This window comes from Diceros bicornis (assembly GCF_020826845.1).
Source record: "Diceros bicornis minor isolate mBicDic1 chromosome 21 unlocalized genomic scaffold, mDicBic1.mat.cur SUPER_21_unloc_1, whole genome shotgun sequence".
NCBI classification, from domain to species: domain Eukaryota; kingdom Metazoa; phylum Chordata; class Mammalia; order Perissodactyla; family Rhinocerotidae; genus Diceros; species Diceros bicornis.
This window is the reverse complement of record NW_026690885.1, coordinates 1,776,089-1,783,849: the sequence shown is the minus strand read 5'-3', so window position 1 is coordinate 1,783,849 and position 7,761 is coordinate 1,776,089. Positions and strand designations below refer to the sequence as shown.

Sequence of the window (7,761 nt, the reverse complement as noted above, 5' to 3'; positions counted from 1 at the left end):
GACGGATGATATTACGAAAGGAAAACAAAATATCATATGGGATTTATACTCGAAATGATGTTTCCACTCTAATTGTGTTATTTAATGTGGTGTGATTTGGGGCAAGTCAGTTACTCCTTCACAGACAGTGGTAATAATACCCTGAAAAGCATTCTATAGAGATTAAATGAAACAAAGTATGAGAAACTGCTTTGTAAATTGCAAAGCCATCTATTTCAGCTTATTTTTTCTAATAATATTTTCATTTATCCAATCCTTTTGGACTCTACACAACCTGCCTAGACTGAGTTTTATCATTTATTCAACCATAATAATGGGTCAAAATGGGTGAATATTAGAAATTTCATATGGTTCAACTTAATTAATAGGCCATCACAATATTTAATTTGGTTATAATTACAGTTAAATTTTTCATGTTGCCTTACCATGTGCCAGGCACATTCTAGGCATCTGACATGTATTCACTCATTCAATCCTCACAACAATGCTATGGAGACAATACTATTAACCCCTATTGTATGGATGAGGAATATTAGAGGTTATATAATTGTCCAAGGTCACACAGCTGGTACCCAGGCAGCCTACCTCCAAAGTCTCTTTTAGGGATCCATTAGAGGTCGTGGCGCTTACATTGTAAAAGGATCACCCTGGTTTCTGGTTGGCGAATGGACCAGAGGGGACTAAGCAAGAAAGCACATGACTACTGAAATGATCCGGGCAAGCAATTCTGAATACAGGATTTCTTTCCTTTTTAAGGCTGAATAATATTCCATTGTACAGATGCCCCAGATTTTCTTCATCATTTCACCCACAGATGCACAATTAGGTAGTTTGCATCTCTTGGCTATTGTGAATAATATTGCAGTGCATTTTGTCAAACGTTTTCCTGGCACTTAGTGAGTTTGAAAAAATTCTCCTTCTACACATTAGTTACTGTAATGAACTACTTTCTAAATGTCTAAAGTTTAAATATTTGTCATTCTACAGAAATACCTTGCCTAATCATGATTTGTGTTGTTATCAGTTCATGAATGATCTTAGATTTTTGTACAAAAAGTTGTTATAATGGCTTTTTTTGCATGTATTCAGGAACCTTGCATAATATGGGTATTCCCTGATACTTGATTTTTAGTAGAGTTTTCTAGTAAGCCTTTAGGATAGGAAGTATCTTCCTAGATGTGAGGCAGAGAGCAGAAAAATAATAAAGTGATTGTCATATTTAATTACATCAAAAGAAAACTGTCGTTTTGCTAAATTGCTTTTACACACCCTTTGCTTATTTGTAAGAATGGCATATATCGTTTTATTAATGAAAAGAAAATTCAATAAACAATTTTAACATAAAACAACATCTATTGAGAAATTATATGAAAATTTTAGCAATATGCTGTCATCAGTTTCCTCATCTGCAAAATGGAGATAGATAATACCATCTTCCTATGGGTTGCTGTGAAAATACTTAAGAGTAATGTATGTCAAATGCCTATCACCATGTCAGTTGGAAAGTGATGCCCCACTCATTTTTCTACCGGGATGATGAGAGCTTTTTTTATGCTTGAAGTTGGTAGTTTTCAAAATATGTTCTACTGTTGTAAAGTGATTCCTTTTTACAAATTATTTGTAGAGTTAGATGATCACTTTGGAATACAAATTCAGGCTTCCGTGTGTGTGTGTGTGTGTGTGTGTGTGTGTGTGTGTGTCTATACGCACATCTCTCAAATAATACTTCAAGCCTTATAATGAAATCTACCTTCCCCACTCTTGACTCTGGTTCCAAAAACAACTTTAATTTTCTGGTTGAAAATCTATATTTCTATATTAGCTACTCATACACTTTTTCATTTTTCATCTTTTGACTATTTATAGTTTCTTTCTTCTCTGAAACAATCAGCATGAAGAGTTCTTACATACATTAAAAACATAATTCCCCTTGCCCAATATAACTATTTAATGAATTAGGATAAATCAAAATTCAATGTCTACTGTTTTATGACATAAGTGTTTACCATTTTATAGCATACGAATCTTATCCAGAGATGTGCTACATCAGATATTATGAACACATTTTCTTTCTCACTTTGTCCTTTGACCTTTTAAATGGTAAAATTCTCTTATTTCTTTGTTGTCTTCCTATGGATTCATCACTGGTTCATCTCCTTCCACCAGAAATTTAAATCTCTTTTCAGTAACTTCTGACGCATGAGACAATTCATGGGCTTCAGGTTTTGCTTGGGGACATCCCTCTTGGGCTTGAACATATACACAGGCCCACATATACACAGTATGTCTGGAAGGATAGAGGAGAAAAGGATGTTTATCTCTGTGCAAAAGGACTGGGAGACAGTGGTAGAGTGAGAATATTTTACTGACTTTGCACCACTATTTGAAGTTTTCCTATACGTGTATCTACGACGTAGTGGCCTCCCTCCCCCCAGATTTTTAAAATTAAAATAGCGTTATATCCTTATCTACTGGCTTGGGACAGCAAGTTGTAGAGAAATGTGAATATATGATCCAATTTTTTAACGAAATTAAGAACAGCAAACACGCACAAAAAATTTGTAATTCTAAATATGGGCACATCATTCTATGAGGTTGTATAAACGTGAGGAAAGGAATGAAGAAAAGTTGTTCAACATCCAGCTACCTGTATAGTCAAGGGTCCACGTAAAGCCCCGCCTCCAGCCCCGCCCCTGGAGCTGATTTCCTCCCACTGTGAAGTCGGCCAGACTTATTCCAGCCCCACCCCCGCCTCCTCCCGCCCCTGGAACTGGTCTCCGCACAACGCTCGGGCCTGGCTCCGCCCACAGCCTGGTCCCGCCCCTTGCCCCGCCCGCACCCTTGTCCCCGCCCACAGCCCCGCCCCTAGAACTGGTTTCCACCCACAGCCCCGCCCCTAGACCTGGTCCCTGTCCCTGGTGCTGACCCAGCCCGAGGCCCGGCCTCACATTAACTCTAGAAACTAGACACCTCCCCCGAGGCTGGGGTGCGCGGCCCCGCCCTGCCCCGCCCCCCACGCCGCCTCAACCCAGAGCCCCCAAACGTCCGTCCTCCCAGAACGCCCGCCCGAGACCGGAAGCGGAAGCGCGGGCGGCGCCGTGGATGGAGCGGGAGGTCTGCGCGGTGTGTCCAGTCTTCTCGGCGCGGACGGGATTCCCGTGGACCTTCGGCCGAAGGGGCGAGGCGCGGTGAGTGGCGGGCGGTCCCGTCTCCGGTCGCGGTCGACGGAGGGGCCTGGGCCACGGGCAGCCCTGTCAGGGCCCGGCGTCCCCGCGTCCCCCCGGAGCCCCGTTTCCCCGGGCTGTTCGCTCAGGGCGCCCGAGGCTGCTGTTCCTCCCGGCTCCGGGCGCCGCCGGCCCCTCCTCAGAGTCCCCGTCACCGTCCTCCGTGTGATTTTGTCCCCAGGGGGCTTATCCGCGTCTGGAGGCGGTGTTTGGGTTGTTACTAATGGGGGCGCTCCTGGCATCTAGAGGGGGAGGCAGGGATGCTGCTCAGCGTCCTCCAGGGCCCAGGACGGCCCGACAGAGAATCATCCGGCCCCAAATGTCAGTGGTGCCGAGGTTGGGAAAGCTGCTCCAGGGCCTGAAAATCTCCCGGGCCCTGAATGAAGTGTGAAAATTGTTTACAAGTCAGCGAGTCACTTACAGGGTCCCTAAAGGACAAGCTTGTTTAAAGGGTCCAGAGTCACCAAAAAGTCTCTGTCCAGCCAAGTGAGTTGAGCGACACAAGTGCACACAGCACGAAGCTACTTCCTCCCATCTTGGGGAGCAGGTGACTGGATAGGAATCGGGAAAATCCAGTCTCAGCCAACAGTTACAGTTAAATCAGTAAATACAAAAAAGAAAAGTGGATTGGGTGACCTTTCCATCCAACACCCTATAAAAGGCTTCAAAAGCTTGTTTGCGCTTTTTTTCCCCCCTCAGACACGAAAAGCATCTGTGGAGCTCAAGTTTGAGGTGAAAGCAGGCTCAGAGTCCACCTGTGCTCGCTGATCCATGGATTTCTGTGTGACCAGGTGAGTACCCTGTGGACCTGGTACCAACAGGTTCCGGCAGCCTCCGCTGTGCAGAAGACCTGCTAGTGGGCTTTCCTGGGCTCAGGTTGTCACCACATGGACACTGAGAGTGAGGGTATCTTGAGAAAAATTATTGATGTTGGATGGATTATATTCAAGGGAAAGATGGTAAGCTGTGTGTGGTTGTGTGTGGTAAATATTTCAGTAAGTACAGTTATATGCAAATAAGAACACATAAAACAAATGTAAATAACTGCAAATGTGTATTATAGTAGAAAATATAGATTTACTTGCATTGCATAATACTCAATAGTCAGGATTTATATATAATATAAATACAGAAATGTTTTGCGTGTGTATGTAGTATTAGAACACATCCCATGAAATATTAGCAGGGATACTCAGCAACATTCCTTAGACCCATTCAACTTGACTTCTAAAGTCCTATAAATCCTCCACAAAAATTTGAAATATAGGAGCATTCAGGGAAAAAGATGATTGAAACTTCTTTGTATTAATAACAAATTTAACATTGAGTTTGCCAGTAGCCAGATTTATTTTGAACATTTTTTTCTTTATGACATTTCAAATCATTTGGAGGAGTACTAAGCAACGCTGTAGATTGAAGGGCAGGGCACTAGTCTCTAAAAAGACTGTCCTCATCACCTTGCCTTCTAAAGGGAATTAACTTTGTTTCTTGAAACTTTTCTGAAATAACGGTCTGGTGATTCACGTTGCAGAGAATCTTGTTAAGTAATTTTGTATTTAGTTGTTGGCCTCTACTAATTGTGTGTGTATGTGTGTGTGCCTTTTTCATTCTAGCTTTCCTGTGAGGTTCTTGAGGGGAATGTGTGCTTGTCATGCAATAGATAGTCTTTGAGTTTATAATTTATGGTGACCCTCCATCCTTGTTTACTCAGGACAGAGGGGTTTTCCAGGACACAGGACGTTTAGTGTTCAAACCAGGGCAGTCCTAGACAAACCGGGATGGTTCCTCATCTGATGAGCCAGGCCCTGGGCCACATGCATGGGGACCTGGAGAACCAGAGAGACCTTGTCCCACCTCCGTGGAATTTATATTGTATTTGGGAATTTGGATTTTAGACAGTTAATGATGAGAGTGATGTGGGAGTTTGGCACAAGGGGTCTCAACCTGAGGGGGCAGGGAAGCGCTCTTGAGAAGGACTGATATTTAGCTTGAGAGCTAGAGTTGGGACTGGATTTAGCTAGTTGGAGGGTTAGACTGGAGTGAGAGTGTGGGAGTGTGTTCAAGAGAGCGTTTCAGACAGAGGGACCCGCATGAGGACACCCCTGAAGCAGAGAGCCTGGTGTGTCCATGAACTGAGAAGAGGGATGGCTGAGCCGAGTCAACACAGGGGGAGGGGTGTGAGCCACGCCGGCGATGGGGGACAGGGAGGACCAGGTCAGGAGTGACTTGGGATTCTGTTCTAAGACCAGTGGGAAGACTCTGGAGAGATGCAAGTAGAAGGATGATGTGATTAGCGTTTGGTCTAAGCACCTTGGTTCAAATGGACTTCATGTTTAAGAATGTAGACTTAAGAGGCAAGATGCAAGGTACTGGGAATAAGATTAGGAATAAGATGATTGTTCCCTAGGCCTGGGTGATGGCTGTGGAGTAGGAAAGAAGTAGAAAGAAAAGACCTTGGAGTGTAGAACCGAGAGAACGTAACGGTACTTTCTTGCCTGCATGTGTCAGATGGCACAGGGCAGTGACTGTGCTCCTTGCTGCTGTCCGTGCAGACCTGCAGGCGCCCCCTCACCCAGGTCTGTGTGTTCACCCCTCTTTGTCACTCACAGGCCCCGCTCCACATCCTACAGGAAGTCAGGCCTTACTTGTGAGGGGGTTGTCTCACATGGGAGACACCGAGGAGAGCCTCTCCAGACATCAGAGCAGCCCCTTCAGCCTCTCCCTCAGACTCCTCCCTTCCACTCTCTCGCTTTCCACACCCAGAAGGACCCCTGCTCAGTATTCCATGTCCCCAGGTTCTCCCTCCCCCAGGCTTGAGAAGGGTGGGGCAGCCACTGGGGTGGACATCATCTGCACCTTCCACTTCAGAGAGGCAACGAGATGGAAGGTGGCTGGTCCAGGGCTGGACAGAGAGTGACTCTACTGGGAGCCGAGCCATGAGACCCAGGGCGTCACCCACCTGGGCTCCCTCACCCTGGACGGGGACAGCCTCTACATCAGTGGTGAGGGGCTGTGCTACAGCCACACTCTCTCTCCCAGTCAGAGTTCTGTGTTGCCTGCGTTGCTCTAAAGTGAGCTATGATCCATCTCTCTATGCTCCTGGTCTGGGATCAATCTTCTCATCACTGTGTGATCACTGGGTCCAGCCACCTTCCATCTCGTTGCCTCCTCCCCTGAACACCACTCCCCTCTTCCCCTCTGCTTTCCCCACCAAGCTCCCTACATCCTCCCTCTCCCTTAATCCTTTATGTTCACCCCAACTCTTGCTCAGCTCCTCTCGCCTTCTCTCCACAGATTACACCTATGGAGCTGCAGCCCCGACTACCACCAGTGAGTATTCCTGGCCCTGACATCCTGGGTCCCGTCCGCATTTGTGGCTGGGGAGCACTTGTTCTCCTTCACCCGCTGTCCTTGGTGAGGGAAGCACCTGGAAGGGCCCTAATTCATCCCTTCTCTCCCTCCCGGGTTCTGGTTGAGAGTCCCAGCCCAGGGTGAGAAAGCCTTAGACACAGACGTGTTCTCCACCACATTCTGACCCCACGTGGTTTTCACTTTAATTCTCCTGAAGCCCCGCCCTTGGTCCTCCTTTTCCAGGTATCCCATCCGTCTGTCCAGTTTTCTACCCGTCCATCTGTCTCTCCTCTGTGTTCAGTCTCTCTTGTTCACCTATCTCTCTCTCTTGGGCTCCTCTCATCCACAGGCTTGCTCATCCCTCTACTCACACAGTCACCCCTCCCCTCACTCTCATGTATGCTTCACCTGTGAATGGTGGTCCTGGCACAGCCACTGCTGGAGCCCGGGTGAGCCTGGGGGCTCCTCCCACTCTGTCCCTCCCTGAGACAGCCCTCGCCACAGCTCCCGAGCCGGCCACCACGTCCCTGCATACTTGATCATCACCTGTGCCACCAGAAGCCACCACAGGTATCTGGGGGTGCCTTTTCCTTCCCAAGAGAAGCTCTCCAGCCCCACTCCTCCACCAGCCAGTTGTGATCCAGGAGCTGGGAAGCCAGGGTGTGAAATTCTGGTTTTAGGGCAATCATGCTGATCACAAATTATAGATTATAGATTATACCAACGATTCAGTCTAAGGTCAGCCCTCAGAGAGCCCCTAGTCTTATGAAATTAACACACCATTATAGTACAATGTGGGAGGTTTCGGGGAGAGGCGCCTGGCATAATTTGGAGGGGAAGAGCTTGCTAGAGAAAGTTTCACCAGAATGGAGTCTTTGAGAATAAGTAGGAGGGACCCTGGAAACTAGAGGATGAAGGGTTTTCCTGGCAGAGAGGATTCCAGGATCAAAGGCTCCGGCCAGAAACAACATGCTGTATGGGGAGAATTGAAATGAATTTGGGTTGCGTGAAGCATGAAGTTTAACCCGCAGTACATGGATAAAATGAGACTGAAAGGTGAGCAGGAGCCAGATTGAGTAGAGCCTTGAGTGCCAGGTCAAGAAGGTTGAACTAACACTGAAGGCCATAGGGAGCCACGGGTGGTACTAGAGCAGTGGTGGCCCTAGTGAGGTATTCATTTCAGAAA

At 46.8% G+C, this 7,761-nt stretch overlaps 1 long non-coding RNA gene across 1 annotated transcript; it reads left to right on the top strand.

The window, feature by feature from the left end:
* Positions 1-3,103: 3,103 nt before the first annotated feature.
* On the top strand, positions 3,104-6,971 carry LOC131401838 (uncharacterized). The gene is made up of 4 exons (XR_009218043.1): positions 3,104-3,188; positions 3,924-4,015; positions 6,519-6,554; positions 6,925-6,971. It is a non-coding gene; the product is annotated as an uncharacterized LOC131401838 (long non-coding RNA).
* The last annotated feature ends 790 nt before the right edge of the window (positions 6,972-7,761 follow it).